General features: G+C 38.7%; 1 protein-coding gene across 8 annotated transcripts in view; it reads left to right on the top strand.

The window, feature by feature from the left end:
• LOC131437613 (uncharacterized) overlaps positions 1–18,970 on the top strand; it is a 524,049-nt gene that overhangs the window by 281,956 nt on the left and 223,123 nt on the right. The window lies entirely within an intron of this gene.

Here is an 18,970-nt window from a genome sequence, read left to right as displayed (position 1 = left end):
GCTTAGTCAGATTAAGCTGAGACAAATGTTGTCGAGCTCAACCTTCTTCGAAGCAGTTTTAATTGCGTTGATTTTTTACTTCTTCTTTGAAATCGCTCTGCTTCGACGACGTTCCGCTGAATTTTGAAGATGTTTAGGTACTAGCCAAGGTGTACAACAAACGCTACGAAACGAGGATTAAAATCGTTTAGCTTCGGAAAGTTCTGTGGGATGAATTTCCTTGCATTGAAACAACTAATAGTGAAAATAGTTTCCGGTTCAATTGATTTAACTCCCGTTCAAAAAGTTCAACAATCATGCATACCATCATGCTTTGAGTTAGTGGCTCGTTTGAAAAAAAAATAATACCTTTGCTGTTACGTTTGGTTGCTCACGAGAAAAAAAAAACGATCGGTTGCGCTTTGTGCGACTAATGATAAAGTTCCTAAATTTTATTGGTTCTGCTTCACGGCAAATGTGAAAAAAAGAAGTGGAATCGTGGGATGGTTATTTGTTATTTGTTAGAGTACGGAAATTTGCGGTTGACGAAGCCATGCCTGAGTTTGTTGAAAAAATTTCAACGTTATCATAATGCATTCATTGGTGAAGCTCATCTCCGATCTTGGAATATCTGGGCTAACATTGTGTATTTCTCGGAACTCGGTTATTTACGACTGTGACATTACGTATCACGTTCGACCGACCTAGCAATGTGGTACTAGATTTCGATTACACGGTTCTAATTGTCAAATAAAATTAAACCAACTTATATACATTGCAATCACAAAAAAAAATTTCACGTTAATGTTTGGATATTTTCGATTACAGTTCTTCGATTCAAGTACTAAAGAGAAGAGAGATGTTTGTAATACAGCGGCTTTGGAATATCACATTTTTTTACTACGCAGGCCGGGGTCATTTTTGGTCCGAGTGGGTAGTTTGCCGTTTTAAAAAAGTCGTCGACTGCGTTTCTATTGTTCATGACTGGAAAGGAATTTAGTTTTGTCATTGATTTATTAAAGCATGTAAAATATCATTAGGATTTAGAAAAAATAAATTGGCGCAAAGTAAACACAGAGCTGCACTTTGCAAAAGATGTAAAAAAGACAGTGCTTTTTTAGTAGTTGCTAAAACGTATCTCTGTCACTGAGTAACTTTTCCTTGTCAAAATTATTCTCTTAAACTTTCTCAGTTTCATCGATATCTGCTGACTGGCCACCTGCAAATCTTTCCAATAGTTTAAAAAAATTACAGGGTTGTATTCAAGACACAACCGAGCACAATAACATTAAAAATGAAATGTTTCTAGTGTTCCCATAATAAATACGAAAATGAAGGTGATAATGATGATGATAGACTAAACTAAAAACTTATTCAATTGACTAATTACAAACTTGCTCTAGTTTAAGCGCTAAGATTGTTAGCAAATGATAAAATTGACAATTAGATTCTTTCTTGATAATTGATTCTATTCAATTTTGATCCCTTCCACAAATTTTTACATTGTTAAGTTTTTGAATAACGTTCTTCAACTAGAAGTCAATTATGATGAATTCAAAGTTACTCGAAATCTCAATTTTAGATATAAACAACCTAAAGATTTGAACCTGTACAAATAAAACTATTTTATTTTATGATAATAATTTTCGAGAAACGTACAAACTTATTAATTTTATAAACAGTTTATAGATCCAAGAGAAGATTTTATTTATTTTAACGAAAAATGTTGTGCTCAGTAAGAGTGTAATTTTATTAATCCTTCTTCAAAATTGTCGATAATCTTCGGAAAGTGTCGGTAAATAATATGGCAACAATACGAGGAAGAAAACATGTGAAACAGTCCGTATAAAATATTTAGTTACTTACATTGATTTTCGCTTTGGCATATACGGAATATACGGAATGGATACGCAACAATATTCCGAAATTTTGTTCATATTGTAACTTGATGTTATTAATACATGAATGAACATTGTCATAGTTACAACGCGTGTAGCCATCAGACGCTTATTGTTTTGAAGCAAATAATAATTAAACTGAAACTGGCGGTTAACCAAATTCTACGAGGGTTCCTATTCAAACGATACATGTAAAATCGCAGGTAAGCTTACCTTGAGTTTATCTTTGAAACTATACGATATTGCATCTATTTGTACTGTATATGTGAGTCTGTGAAACTCATTTATACTACTAAACCGAGGAGGCCGCTTTTAGATAAGTTTCAGAATTTAATTTTGAATCATTTGAAGCGTTTAATTCCTGGTGGGACAACAACTTGTTCAGTCACATTGTCACGTTTTATTCGTATGGGAATTGAGATTTAAGTATGCAAACCGATCCGTTGGCAAATTAAAACATATTTAAGTTTACAATATTGAAGCTTTGGAATCATTTGAATTAGGAAAATCCATTAACAAATCATCGAGGAACAAGCGCTGCAAATTAGATCCAAAAAGTCAATCGCCGATAATTCTAAATTGGCTAAATAATAATTCTAAATTGGGCTAAATTGGAGAATCAAAATAAAATACTCAATTCAAACCAATTTTTCAATGGGATGCAATTGAAATATTCAAATGTAGCTTCAATCTCATAATAGGCATTTTTAATGGTAAAATCGACCAAAAATTTGCTAATACATGGGATATTTCAAAGGAATCGGTAACCACGCTGATTCGGTTCTTTAATAGCTAGATGATAAATAAGATACTCAAGTGAACACGGTGTTGCACAGACAACAGGAAATTTCACTAATACATAATGCAAAAGCGACAATCCAGCAAGTGAACGCATATACAATTCAGTCATCAGCTCACTGGACGAGCTACTTGTTTCATTCACAGTCAAACATCAACTAGGCAAAGAAATATTTTGCCGCCTATATTTATAGATTTCTCTTCATACTACGCATAACGATGCGGTGTTTTTTATGCATGACGCAAAGCCTCCTATGCCGAACAAGAAGTTGACGTCATTTTGTACAACAGGGATTGGTGGATGAAAACATAGGTCGATTCCAACCATTTTTTCAATAGTATGCTAGTGAAATACTGAAACGACGTCGTCATACATGTTTAAGTTAAAAGTTTCCGAATCGATTGGTTGTTAAATTATAACAATCCATCAACAAATGACCGAGTTATTAACGTTCAAAATTATGACACAAAAAAGTTACGCGACTATTTTTGAAACTTTTAATTGACACCCGGCCCCATATAGTGAAGAGTAAGGCATTTTTAATGCCAAAATCGTGCAGAATCATTTTCGAATCGACATTTAAGTGGCGAAATCAATCGATCAAAAAATTCAAAGCAAAATTTGCTGAAAAATCAAACTATTTTCAAATTCAAAGTTCTTAGCTTTTCATTTCTCGATATGTTTTAAATTTTTCGATGACGCAGAATTTGAGGTTCGCTTAATTCAAGTTCAGTAACAGCTTGAATGCTTTTGTTTCAAATTTCATCAAATGTACAATCGCGTGAAACGTTAAGAACGTCGGGAACTGCATGTAATTTTTCATACGATTCGATGACGCAATGAGTAGACCTTGCTAATCTTTGTTTTATATCTCCCCTTGATCGAAACTTTCAACCGGCATATTCAATTGAAATACATACTCGAACGTTTCCATGTAATACTAAGACTCAGACGCTTTAGCTGATACGACGCTGTCGATTTTCTGTCAAAACAGTGTTGCCAAAAAGATACCAGCAAAAAATCCTCCTTCATGTACACGTAGAGATGGGCAAAACAGTTCATTTCAAAGAACCGTTTATTGATGCAAAGTTCTATTGAAAGAACTAGTTCTCCAGAGCCGTTCGTTCGTTCTTTTCATAGTTAGGTTTGGCGAGCAAAAAAAAAGATCCCACGAATTTGAACTGAGCTGTCGTGATGCAGCTTTCTTATTACAGAACGTTCTCGAAAATAGGTTAAATAAAAGGTCCCACAACTTCAAACTGAGGAACTACCGTTCTCGAAAAAAGAATTGCTGCTCATTCATTCTTTCAAAAGAACTAGTTCTTTTGAACCGTTCGCGAACGAATTGCCCATCTCTAATGTACAGCATAAAATCGCTCATGCTTGTACATTTTATATTAGCGCTTTATAAGTGTTTTTATGCATTTAATTTACAAATATATGACGTATACGCAATGTTAAAATTACAATATGATATTTATATCGTATTAGTGCTGATGTCATGCCAGTCCAGTGCTCTCACTTAATTCTTATAGTTACTTGGGTAGGTCATTGCCTTGTTCGATTTCCCATCAATCTGCAACTCCTTAAATTGTGCAATTTTGTTTCGGTGAATATCTGACAAAATTTTATTAAATCCTTTATCGTTCCAATAAAACTCTTTCAATTGAATCTTGAACAAAATTACTTGTATTATTTATATGTATGTGTTACTTGCACGAAGCGCAAGTTTGCGCACCTTCATCAACTCAGCCTTACCTGGAAATGTGGACACCGTTTCTATAAATCCAGGGACTTACACACACCAACTCACCAACAACGATAGGCCACCTATGCTGGTTGCGACATCGCTGCTGTCATCGGTGTTAATAAGAAAAATAATAGTAAAATCTAGTGAATTGCTAACAAAAATCCCTATAACAAATAAAACTCTAATAAGACTATCTTATCGCTAGTGCTTAAAACTAACTTATCGCTAGTGCTTAAAACTACCTTATCGCAGTGCTCTTATCACTAAATAACGCGAATTGGTAAGAAATAATGCGAAATAGCCGTAAATTTTCCTTACAAATTATTCTTAATATTAGGATCACTGATTGATTGAACAGAACTTGCTCTTGATCTCGTCAAGATATCCGTATCGTAACAGAATAAGCGAAATTACGAGGAAAACTAAACGTGAGTAATTTATATATTTGCAAAGATACTATGTTCATATAATTAAATGTTTTGAATTAATTAATTGTTACATACCATTAGCTAAACTGAACTTTACATTTTTTCAATCTATACTCGATAGGAAAATTATAACTTCTCATCACCAAACACCTGTGTTTCGTTTGAGCGTTATAGTTTCGGAAAGGTTCTGTAAAGAAATCGTTGAACGGAGTCAACATTTTATAATTTTCGTTTATTTACGAATAATTGCGGTATATTCCGGTCATGTCGAGACAAGTTCGGTCAAGCAAATCAAATAAAATCGGTGGTGGTAGTGATCGCGGTGCAGCTGCTGTGAGTTCTGAATGTGATGCGATTGAAAAAGTGCAATTGGTGGTTACAGACGATCCAGAGGTTACAAACCCGGGCCGCTCGTGTAGAGTTTGCCGCGAAAATGATACGGATGAAATGGTCAGTTGTGATAAGTGTCTCAAATGGTTTCACTTTGATTGTGTTGGGGTCACGCAGGAAATTGAAAACAAGCCTTGGAAGTGTCAGTCTTGTGCAAATCCGACCCAGAAACCCAACTTGAAGGATGATCATCAGAAAACACTACCTCTGAATGTCAATACGGCTAAGTCTGTATCATCTTACGCATCTAGCAAAGCTTCACAAGCGCTTGCCAGATTGAAGTTGAAACGGTTGGAGGAGGAACGTGATCTGAATAAGAAACGACTGGAAGAAGAGCGTTTACTGATTGCGAAGAAAGCGGAACAAGAAAAGACTTACTTGGAGGAGAAATACAAACTGCTTGAAGAAATGGTTAGCGAAGCTGGGTCGAATCGTAGTAGTGTCGCAAATAGGAGTTGGGTTGACAAACAGCAAGTTCCAGTACTTCCAGATTCGGATCGTTCAAGTTTCGAGCCTACAGCTCATTCTAGTCGACAGTCACAGCAAGACAACCTATCAAGACGTACCGATAAAACTAGCAGCTTCGGGATGACTTCACGTCGCAACATCAAACCAGACACAGTTCATCGGAATTCACCGCATAAAACCGATTACCGTGGATGCGAAGAAGATCGCTGTTCACTGACCTATAAACAACTAGCTGCACGGAACGCTATTCCGAGAGATTTGCCCCAGTTTTCCGGCGATCCCGAGGACTGGCCACTCTTCCTAGCGACGTTTAACAGTACCACGGCCATGTGCGGTTTCACGAACGACGAGAATATATTCCGTCTGCAACGTAGCTTGAAAGGTCGAGCTTTCGATGCCGTTAAGAGTCGACTAGTGCATCCCGCCAACGTTCCTGGAATACTCAAAACTCTAAAAATGATGTTCGGACAGCCAGAAGCTATTATCCACTCGCTCATCGAAAAAATCAGTGCCTTGCCGGTCATAAGAGAAGACAAACTAGAAACTCTGGTAGACTTTGCTGTTTGTGTAGAGAATTTTTGTGCCACTGTGGATGCTTGCGGTTTGGAAGAGCAGCTATACAACGTAACACTCTTGCATCAACTTGTGAACAAGCTGCCACCCTCCATAAAACTCAATTGGGCGCAATACCGTCTTTCGCTACCGGGTGTGAATTTGGCGGCCTTCAGCAGCTGGATATATAGGTTAGCAGAAGCAGCAAGTACCGTGACGCTTCCAAGCATACCAAATTCCAAATCAACGAAGGGTGACACACGTAGCGTTTCGAGAAAAACAAATACATTTCTGAACGCACACTCCGAGAACACCATCTCCGAATCAAGTATAGCGAGTAATTCTAGCATGAACACTCTGAATGGCGAATGTCCGGTATGTAAAGCAGGATGTAAGACAATTGATAAATGCAAGCGATTTTTGGAGCTCTCTCGAGATTCTAGATGGGCAATAGTAAGAGAATTTTCGCTCTGCCGTCGGTGCCTTTGTAGACACAATGGCGAGTGCCAAGCGAAACTTTGTGGAAAGGATGGTTGTCAGTACAAACACCACGCTCTGCTACACAACGATCAAAAGCAGAAAATGCCCGTCATAGCAACATCGTCGCAAACTGCAGTTGCTGTACCGCCTGAAGAGAATAGGTATTCTTTTGCAGAATCGAGTTCGTCGTCGACGCACGGATGCCACACGCATCAAGCGAAGTCCAGCGACACCCTGTTCCGATATTTACCGGTTTTGTTGCACGGGAAACGAAGAACTGTGCGAACTTACGCGTTCCTTGATGATGGCTCAGCCCTAACACTGCTCGACAACGAGTTGGCTGATGAACTTGAGCTTGAAGGTGAAGTTAAACCGTTGTGTCTTCATTGGACCGGTGGAACCCAGCGTCAAGAATTGAGCTCACGTATCGTTGGACTGAATATTGCTAGTATTCAAAGCGGTTCAAAGAATCATATCATCAGTGGTGCTCGTACAGTTAATGAACTTTTGCTACCATTGCAAACGATGAACATCGAAGAATTATCGCTGAGCAATCCTCACCTCCAAGGAATACCGATTTCATCATACAATAGGATCCGCCCGAGAATTCTAATCGGCCTAAAGGATCTACACCTCAGTATGGTTCTGAATTGCCGCGAAGGCAAACCGGGTCAACCGATAGCCGTCAAAACACGTTTGGGTTGGGCGATATGCGGCGGTGGAAGTTCGCAGTCGTCATCAAGTCCCGTTCACTCAATCTATCACGTCAACAGCTGTAGCCTTAATGAGACCGACGAGGATCTACACCAGGCTATGAAAAACTATTTTTCATTAAACAGCCTTGGAATCATGAAACCGACAAAATTGCTTTCCGACGAAGATCAGCGAGCTCGATCTCTTCAACACTCTTTGACAAGATTTACGGGACAACGCTACGAAACCGGCCTACTCTGGCGATCCGACAATACGCGTTTACCAGAAAGCCAAGCGATGGCGCTACACCGCTTTCAATGTCTAGAGAAGCGCATGCAGAAAGATAAAGTTCTCGCTGAAACCTTGGAACAGAAAATTGCAGATTATGTGACTAAGGGTTATATTCGGAAGTTGACCGAGCAAGAGTTAAAGCAATCGTACCAACGCACGTGGTACCTCCCAGTGTTTCCAGTCACAAATCCAAATAAACCCGGTAAGGTGAGGATTGTATGGGACGCAGCAGCCAAAGTGCATGGAGTGTCCTTAAATTCGGCCCTGCTAAAAGGCCCTGATCTATTATCCTCATTGTACACCGTGCTAATCCGTTTTCGTGAGGGACCCATTGCTCTCACCGGTGATATTAGGGAAATGTTCCACCAGGTGTTGATCCAAGAATCGGACCAGCAGTGCCAACGTTTCTATTGGAGAGAAGAGAACGGACAGCTGTCAGTTTACGTGATGTGCGTTATGACATTCGGTGCTTGTTGCTCCCCAAGCTGCGCCCAATACGCGATGAACCTAAATGCCGACCGCTTTGCTGAAAAATATCCAGAAGCTACGGAAGTCATTCGGAAACAGCACTATGTAGACGACATGTTAGTCAGCGTCGACATCGAAGAAAAGGCAATTAAACTGGCTCTTGATGTTAAGTTTGTTCATTCACAAGGTGGTTTCGAAATTCGAAATTGGGTCAGCAACTCTCAGCGCGTCCTGGACGTCTTGCGAGAGGATAAAACCACTGAAAAAAATCTGGATCTTTCGTCTGAAATGGCCACGGAAAAGGTGCTCGGTATGTGGTGGTGTACTAAGACGGATATATTTACCTTCAAAATCATCTGGGACCGCCATGATCGCGAGTTATTGGAAGGTCACCGTCGGCCCACCAAAAGGGAAGTTTTACGAGTACTGATGACCATATACGACCCTCTCGGTCTCATCGCACCGTTCCTCGTATACTTAAAGATACTACTGCAAGAAATTTGGCGTTCCGGCATCCAGTGGGATGACCAAATCGACGACAATATTTTCAAAAAGTGGCAATTATGGCTCCAAGTATTACCACAAGTGGAAGGAGTTCAGATTCCGCGTTGCTTCCTTTCAAATTTTGCGCCTGATTATGAACACGTCCAGCTACACACCTTCGTAGATGCAAGTGAAAGCGCCATGGCTGCTGCATGCTATTTGCGTTTTGTCTGGCATGACAAAATCCGATGCTGTCTTGTCGCCGCAAAAACTAGAGTTGCTCCACTGAAATACCATTCGGTTCCGAAGTTGGAATGCCAATCTGCAGTTATTGGTGTTCGACTAGCTCAATCGGTTATCGACTCACTGTCTTTCCAAGTAGACAAATTTTTCTACCATTCGGATTCCAGGGATGTGATTTGTTGGCTGAACTCCGATCATCGACGTTATTCTCCGTTTATCGCACATCGGGTGAGCGAGATTTTGGAGGCCACAGTTGCGGACGAATGGTGTTGGATCCCCACTAAGCTAAATGTTGCCGACGATGCAACAAAGTGGGAGAAGTTTCCAGACATGACTCCAAACTCGAGATGGTACAACGCTCCGGAATTCCTCTGGCTAACAGAAGAATCATGGCCGCGTCAACCAGCTGTAGGATGCAAAACCGACATAGAGCTTCGCCCTGGCTTATTAGCTCACTTTATAAAACCAGACAGTTTTTTTAATGTTTCTAGTTGGAAACGGATGATCAATATTGCTGTAACTATTAGTCGTTTACCCATGAATTGCCGCTTACGAATCCAGAAAAAAACCTATCATTACTGGAGCTCCTTCGTTCGAAGAATTTATAACTGCGGAACGTTATTTGATTCGACAGGCTCAGCGAGAATGCTACCTAGACGAAGTAGCAATCCTTTCGAATCTGAATGAAGCTAAGTTGTCCGTTCCAAAATCCAGTTCTCTGTATAAGCTGTCACCGTTCTTAGACGAGCATGACATCATAAGAATGCGAGGAAGAACAAACGCCTGCGGGTATATCACTGAAGACGCCAAAAACCCAATCATCCTGCCCCGTGACCACCATACCACCAAACTCATTATTGCACACTATCATAACAAATATCACCACCAAAACCACGAGACCATTATTAACGAATTGCGACAACGGTTCTGTATCCCTCGACTGCGCATCGCGTATGCGAATGTGCGCAAACACTGCCAACGCTGCAAGAATGACCGCTCGATTCCTCAGCCTCCAATAATGGCTGATCTACCGCCAGAACGACTCGATGCATTTGCTCGACCATTCACGCATGTAGGTATTGACTACTTTGGTCCCCTGGAAGTAGTCGTTGGCCGCAGAGTGGAGAAACGATGGGGTATGCTGATCACGTGTTTAACCACTAGAGCTATACATATAGAAGTGGTGCATACTCTAAATACCGATTCATGCGTAATGGGTCTTCGCAACTTCGCGGCTCGTCGAGGAACACCTAGAACGATCTATAGCGATCGCGGTACTTGTTTCATCGGGGCTAATCGTGAAATGCAGGAAGCAGTGTCACAGGTTAACTTAAAGGACATAATGAGAGAGTTCAGTGGCGTGGAAACCAGCTGGAAGTTCAACCCCCCGCTCTCACCTCACATGGGTGGTATCTGGGAACGATTGATCAGCATAGTTAAGCGAAACCTGATGGCCGTCCAACTCTCGAGAAAGCCCAGTGATGAGGTGTTACGAAACCTGCTAACCGAGATCGAGAATACCGTTAATTCTCGGCCCTTAACGCACGTTCCAATAGACGATGAATCCGCCCCAGCTCTCACTCCGAACCACTTTCTCTTAGGATCCTCCGACGGCACAAAACCACTCTGTACCCTCGACGATAGTGGTATTGTGTTACGACGATATTGGCGAACGTCCCAGTTACTGGCAAACCAATTTTGGAAACGATGGTTGACCGATTACCTACCCGAAATTACACGAAGGACCAAGTGGTACTCCAAAACAAAACCAATCGAAATTGGAGATGTCGTAGTAATCGTCGACCCACAACTACCCCGAAACTGTTGGCCTAAGGGCAAGGTCATCGGAACTAAACCGAGCAAAAGAGACGGCGAAATCAGAGCAGCGACCGTAAAAACCAAGACCGGAATCTATGAACGTCCAGTGGCCAAGCTAGCTGTGTTGGATATTCGGAGCGTTCAGCTGTAAGCCTATAATCCCGTAGGCATACCTGGGGGGAGTGTTACTTGCACGAAGCGCAAGTTTGCGCACCTTCATCAACTCAGCCTTACCTGGAAATGTGGACACCGTTTCTATAAATCCAGGGACTTACACACACCAACTCACCAACGACGATAGGCCACCTATGCTGGTTGCGACATCGCTGCTGTCATCGGTGTTAATAAGAAAAATAATAGTAAAATCTAGTGAATTGCTAACAAAAATCCCTATAACAAATAAAACTCTAATAAGACTATCTTATCGCTAGTGCTTAAAACTAACTTATCGCTAGTGCTTAAAACTACCTTATCGCAGTGCTCTTATCACTAAATAACGCGAATTGGTAAGAAATAATGCAAAATAGCCGTAAATTTTCCTTACAAATTATTCTTAATATTAGGATCACTGATTGATTGAACAGAACTTGCTCTTGATCTCGTCAAGATATCCGTATCGTAACAGAATAAGCGAAATTACGAGGAAAACTAAACGTGAGTAATTTATATATTTGAAAAGATACTATGTTCATATAATTAAATGTTTTGAATTAATTAATTGTTACATACCATTAGCTAAACTGAACTTTACATTTTTTCAATCTATACTCGATAGGAAAATTATAACTTCTCATCACCAAACACCTGTGTTTCGTTTGAGCGTTATAGTTTCGGAAAGGTTCTGTAAAGAAATCGTTGAACGGAGTCAACATGTATGTATTAAATCCATAATCTGTACAAAATTTGTAGGTGCAAATACAAATCTGTACTTTACAGATAAATCTGAGTAAATGGTAATTCTGTTGATGAAAAAAAAACTAAACTCAGTCTGGAATAAGGGCTGGATGGTTTTGACTGTGGAACGAGTGTGTTAGTGGCGCCATCATGACACATGTGTATTGTGACTACTGTCTCAACTAACAGTATATTCGAAATGACCGTTAAAATTATTCAAGAACTCAATTCGAGTGTCATGTCTGTTTGTCTGTACTAAGAACTTATGAATCAAGTAAAACTCAGTTCCATTAAGCTTGTGAACCATTTCACGAATGATTTAAACTTTTGGTTAAAATTTGGGTTTTGGCCGACAACGTTTCGATTTTTTTTGGGTTGGGTTTGGTTTGTCGGCCCTTACGAATTCCGTTATATACCTTCCGGCTTACGAAAAGAATCTCAATCTTTTGATAACTCGAGGAAATTAGAAAATGATTTTATTTCAATGAACTCCCAAGAGTAATCGAAAGATTGGGCTACTTTTATCGAGGTATATAACCCCTTGAAATGTAACCTGAGCATAGTCATTGGCGAGCTTTGGCCCAGTAAATTAGGAATGTTATACCATGAAGAAGTTTAAAATTACTTCTTCTATGAGTAAACCGTTAATTGAAATAGCAGAACCCGAATGAAGAAAGATAGAAATGATGTAATGATCCTTAATTCATAGAATCGTAACTCGTCGAATGTTTGTGCTTTTAGTCATTCAAGAGTGACTTAAATGTGTGATAAAACTAGCCATATTTTGATGCTGGAAATGTTTGTCTGAACTTTCAAATATTGTAGAATGCATGTGCTTTGTGATGAATTAATGGTCTGAATAACTTTTGTTTGTCATTCTTATATGCCGGACTCAAAAGGTATATGGGGCATTCCACGCAAAATCAGCCACCCACAATTGTTTTTACGGTAAAGAACTCGAAAATATTCGACACGTATTTTTTATTTCAATATGGTATGTGAAATTTTCGAGATACGAATTTTTGAAATTTCGCGTTTTAGAAAAAGAGCCTTTTTCCAACAGCCTATACTGTACAATCTATTAAAGATACAAAAATTCGTCCAAGACATGAAATGTGCGTTTTTTCCTTAGCTTTCAAATAAGCGATTTAAAAAAAACAACCTTTATAGTTAATATAATGAAAAAAGTTAAAAATCAATAAACAAATAAAAAAATTCAAACTTGGGCCTAATTTTTTTCTTTTTTTTTTGTTGAACAAAGAAACCTTAGGAGTTTAACTCAATCTTGGCAAAGTTTCAAAGTGGAAAGATCAATACTTTCGGAGCCGTGAATTTTTCAATCACGACCCGCACGCGCGGAGCGTGCCGCAGCGCAATTCGCTCGGATACGGGATTAAAAGGTTATTCGCATTATGCCGATCCGACCGATCCGAGCTCTCCGGCGTTGACTTTTTTTCTGCTTCGGCTATGGCTGCGCCGCACATGCATTCTTTCATTGCTCGAAAACAAACGTCATATTTTCAAAATGTGAAAAAAAATTGAAGAGTGACGAAATTTTAATAATTTGCGATTTTGCGGAAAATTACGCCTTCGTTATTCAAAACGCCATAACTGGCTTTCATTGAAACAACGACCAAGCGACTATATTCCCCATTGTTTACTATTTTAAAATGAACAACTAAATCGATTATAAAACATTAGTAATTATTTCCGATTGCAAAAAACATGACGCAATAGCTGTGTATGTTTTTCTCGAAACTCTTAATCAACATTTTTCACAATACTATCCACATATACGCAAGTGCATCTATTTTTTTGAAGGCGCTCCTCAGCAATTCAAAAATGTAAAACACTTTTCGAATATTTTCCATCATGAGCATGATTTTCTTCGTTTTGCACAGTGGAATTTTCACGCGACAGCTTATGGAAAAGGGCCATGCGACGGTTCTGAAGGAACTAAGGACTGTCCCAGAAAGTATGGACGCACTTTGATTTCGCTGTAAATAATTCACAAGTGTTAGATATTCAAAGTTTATTCGACATACTGATAATATTAGACTACAACAACAGAATATTATTCTCAACATTTGCTACTTAGCCATTGTAGACTAGCTGGCGCACCTTCTTGCGAACGTTCCTCATTAAATTTCGTACAGACTTCTTGGCGACAAGACAAGACACTTTTTCCAATCTTTTTCGAACTGTTGAATGGTTTCGGCTGCCGAGACATGTTTCCTAAGATGTGCCTTCGTTAATGCCTAAAATTCCTCAATTGGTCGAAGTTGTGGGCAATTTGGTGGATTCATGTCTTTTAGGACGAAAGTGACATTTTTGGTAGTATAACATTCTACCGTTGATTTCGAGTAGTGGCAAGAAGCAAGATCTGGCCAGAAGACAACAGGATCCTTGTGGCTTCGAATCATGGGTAGAAGTTGTTTTTGTAAACATTTCTTGATGTATATTTCGCTGTTCATTGAAGCAGTGGTGTTTCGAAAGCTTACCGCAGCTACAAATTGCTCGCCAGACTATAGCTTTCTTACCAATTTTTTCGGCTTCAATCGATGTCTCGGACTGGTTTAACACTTGCCCTTCTCGCACCGTATAATATTGTGGTCCCGGCAAGGATTTGTAATCGAGTTTCACGTAAGTTTCGTCGTCCATGATTACGTCCACAATGTAAAATAATATCTGGAACACAAATCGTTTCAATATGTTGAGCCGCACGGAGACAAGGAATTAAAAATGAAAGTTTTCTTTTCCCAGGACACGTTTAAAGTATTGAGTTTTTGTAAATCAGAAAAACCAAATCATAGAAAAATGGCAATTGTGCAAAAACTGTATGTCACTATTATTTTATTACTCACGTAAATCCTTTGTCCCAATTGTACTCGTTTTCTGCCTGAACGTTGCTAACAATAAACGGACAAAGTTAGGATTCGATCTGCGGCACGACATGTGTCGACAAGTTAAGCCCGTATCCGAGCGAATTACGCTGCGGTACGCTCCGCGCGTGCTGGTCGTAATTAAAAAATTCACTGTTCCGAAAGTATTGATCTTTCCATTCTGAAACTTTGCCAAGATTGAGATAAACCCCTAAGGTTTTTTTTCTACAAAAAAAAAAAAGAAAAAAATTAGGCCCAAGTTTGCATTTTTTTTATTTGTTTATTAATTTTTAACTTTTTTTATTATATTAACTTTAAAGGTTGTTTTATAGAATCGCTTATTTGAAAGCTAAGGAAAAGACGCACATTTCATGTCTTGGACGAATTTTTTTATCTTTATTAGATTTTACAGTATAGGCTGTTGAAAAAAGGCTCTTTTGAAATAAAACAATACGTGTCGAATATTTTCGAGTTCTTTACCGAAAAAAAATAGTTAGATGAAATGAAAAATGTTTGGTTGCTGATTTTGCGTGGAATGCCCCATATATTTATCAGATTGGTTCAAATCTTGCAACTACATATATGTTGCTTGATTGAGTCTTATATCGCACTAAGCAGAAGTAGCAACAAAACATCTTCAGACGACCTCACTCCGAGATCTGATGTGTGTCCATGATTTGTCAAGGCCGTGATAGTCTAAGTCCCATTCACTCGTGTTAATAATGATGAAAAGATAAAACATACTTGGTGATAACTTTTTCGTCAATACTAAAATGAATGAATATCCTGCCGAGAAATTTGTAGAAATATATATAATACGTTAACAAGGAACTATAGCTTCCTATGGGTTTATACAGAATGAGACCTGCTACGCAAAGATGTGCCATAACAGTTCTTCACTCTTTCAAAAGTACTCCATAAAACGATTAAATAAAACATATGTTTATACACTAAATAGTACTTTTGTTCCATCGAACCGGCTGTTCACCGATCCACAAAGACACAACAAACCCAGTTCCGCTCAATTGCGTGCCAACATGGTGCTTCTACGGCAGTAAAGCTTTATGTTCCCATTATTCGGCAGCAAATGAGCTGCGAACAAGCATATCTAATTTAATAGTCTCCGTCGAAAGAACCTTCAGCATAATTTTGTATTTCGTAGCGTGCTTTTACGAATATATACATTATAATATCAATATACATTATAATATCAAAATGATACAGGAAATAATGTTTGTCATACTGAGTATAATCATCTGCAAGGGAGAGTCGGCAACCTTGGGCCATTCGTGTTTTATCGAAAAGTGTTGAAGGTATTTATTTGAATTTTTATTGTAAGTTAAATGAGCGGTTTCTGAGACCTCCATCCAAATCTCAGCGAAATTACTTGATTGTTTCAAAAGAAAAAAAGGTTTGTAAAACCGAATTTTCAATCGAGGCCCACAGGACCGCATGTCATATACCATTCGATTCAGCTCGACGAACTGAGCAAATGCATGTGTGTAACAAAAAATATGCACTCACTTTTCTTGCAGATTCTTGAGCCGACTTAGATCCAAATGAATTGTGTGATGGTCCCAAAGCCTGCTATTGCATTTCATTTGAATTCGACTTCCGGTTCCGGAGTTGTAGGGTAATATTTGAAATTAAGAAAATGTGCTCTCCATTTTCTCGGAAATGGTTTAACCAATTTTCACGAACAAACGAGTCAAACGAAAGGTATTAAAGTTATTCAAAAATTTCTAGATCATTTTATCAAGATCCTACTTTCTGTTGCAGAACTGGGGCGCGAAAAGTGGAAAATCATCAATTTCATGAGTATTTTTTCACAAACGATGGCAAAAGCATTCATTAATTCAATAAAACTGACAGATATATTCGCCAAGTTTGCAATACTTTGCAGTTTGTGAGCATATAAACTTGATTCGGCAGTACTGGTACCCTATTTTCAGTTTCAGAAGCACCGAAAGTGGTGAAGAACGGCTTCAAAAGTGGAACTCACTTCGATTTCTCAGCGATACTTGAACCGATTTTCACAAATCTCGATTTAAACTAAAGCTCATATTGTCTCAAAAGCTATTGTGAAATTTCATCCGGATCCGACATCCGGTTCCGCAACTACAGAACGATAATTGTCAAAGCTTTCAAACCGCCATAGATAATGACTATAAAGCACGGAAGCAACGGTACGAAAGAAAACACAATACGCCTTCACAAACGAGGCACACACCGAAGCTGGTACTCACTTTCCTCAGATATAGCGTGACAGATTTTTACAAACTTAGGTTTAAACAAAGGCCTTATGGTTCCATACAAGGCTTAAGGATTGCATCCGGATACAACTTTTGGTTCCGGAATTACAGGGTGAAGCAAAAACATTGTAAGTAGACGGCCTATCAAATTAATTCCGGCTATCATGGCGGCTCCCGACTTTAGATTCTGAAAGCACTGGAAATAGTGTTGAAATACTCCAGAATAAAACGCAGACTATTTCTCCAGAGATAGTTAAGCGTTAAACATTTTATACCGTCACCTAAAAGGGGGAAAATTTTTTTTAAGGCTGTTCCAACTGGTGGGTCATATTTGCTGCTGGTTATACGAGCCAACTTCGGCTTATCCGCTTCTCGAAATTAGATTTCGGAAGTATTGAAAATAGTGGTCAAAAACAGCCAAAAGGATCTCACTCACTTTTCTTCAACATGGCCAGATTGATTACGGAACTGTAGGATGTTTTGATTCGTAGATTTTTCTAGATTAAGTTCGAATAAACTTTCATGTTTGTATTCAATGCACAATTGTTTTTAGAACTCTGCAGTCATATTTATAATATCATGAGTAATAATGAGTTTTTATTAGAGATTAACCTTACTTTGTGCTAGCGCCCATAACCAATTTCACCATCTTCACGTTTCGTTTTAGACTCGTTTGTGCATAACAGCTTATGTTGAACTATTATGCCACCTGCAGTTCAACATAAACCACTAGACAGACACAAAGTTATTGCTATTTGCAGTACACTTATAATTAGCACCGAAGTGCTAAGTCCTTCCTGACGTGCCAAACGAAAACAAGTTAAGTCCCTAAATAAACATGTTTACGTTCCGCACCTCAGGAAGGGCTAATTATAAGTGTACGGCAAATAGCAATATCTTCACATCTGCCTAGAGGTTTATGTTGAATTGCAGGTGGCATAACAGTTCAACGTAAATTGTTATGCACTGACGAAACTAAGACGAAACGTAAAGATAGTGAGGATTTTTACTTTTTTGCATTATCGCTCTATATGACAGGTTGCAATTTCATACATACTACCTCGTGTTTCCGGAACCGGAAGCCGGATCTGGATGAAATTTTACATTACATAATAAAAACGTTATACTTTTCATTTGAATCTGAGTTCGTGAGGATTAGTTTAGCCGTTTCTGAGAAATTAGAGTGATTTCCGGTTTCGAACACACGAGCACACGGGACAATCTTCGATATACTCTCAAAGTCAACGTATTTTGTCATCAACCAATCATACCTACCTAATCGAGCTAAATACATTAAAATAGCCATATACCTAAGTATATGGCTATTTAAATGTATTTAGCTCGATTTTCATGTATAAAAACACGCCCCTTTATACTTATCAGCCTGTAACTCCGGAACCGGAAGTCAAATCCGGATGAAATTTGGTAGTGCTATATCGGGTTATAAGACCTTCGATTTGAACTTAGGTTTGTGAAAATTGGATTAGCGGTCTCTGAGAAAATCGAGTGCACTTCATTAGGTCATTTTGCACATACTGCCCCGTAATTCTCGAACCGGAAGTCGGATTCAGATGAAATTTAATATTACAAGGCCTTTAATTTGAATCTAAATTGAAGAAAATTGGTTCAGCGATCTCTGAGAAAGTGTGCATTTCTTCTTCATATTTTTGCATATTTTACCCCGTTACTTCTTAGCCGCAAGAGACCTTTCATTTGAATCTACACGGAGAACCCTTCGATCATAAAATTGCGATATCGCAGTTTTTGATTTTTGCGATAGTTGATTTAACTAATTTCTTTTTTATTCAACCAATATGGTTGTTGATTTGCATATATTCAAGTAGTTGAAAAATATGTTGTTTTGAATGCTGTCAAATGCCGGAGACAGTTGAAAGCAAAACAATAATCGCAATGCGAAATCAACAACTTTTTTAGTTGAAATCTGTTCGCGTCGCTTCAAAATGTCAATGAAAACAACATCGATGGTTAGAGCGTTTGGTGAAATTGTGTTCATTCGATTTGAGAAATTTATGATAACAAGTGTTTATCTAACAGCGGTGTTGTGATAAAGTTAACCTTGTTTAAGATGAAAAAGATTTGGTGACAAATTAGAAAATGTTAATGAATGATCATCTCGTAATCTTTCAAGTATGCGCAAAAATTTTATGCTTCAAATTCGATCATTGATTTACTTCCAGCAGA

The sequence above is a fragment of the Malaya genurostris genome, chromosome 3 (genome assembly GCF_030247185.1).
Source record: "Malaya genurostris strain Urasoe2022 chromosome 3, Malgen_1.1, whole genome shotgun sequence".
NCBI classification, from domain to species: Eukaryota; Metazoa; Arthropoda; class Insecta; order Diptera; family Culicidae; genus Malaya; species Malaya genurostris.
Note: the sequence above shows the minus strand (reverse complement) of the source record. Positions and strands in the feature narration are given on the sequence as shown.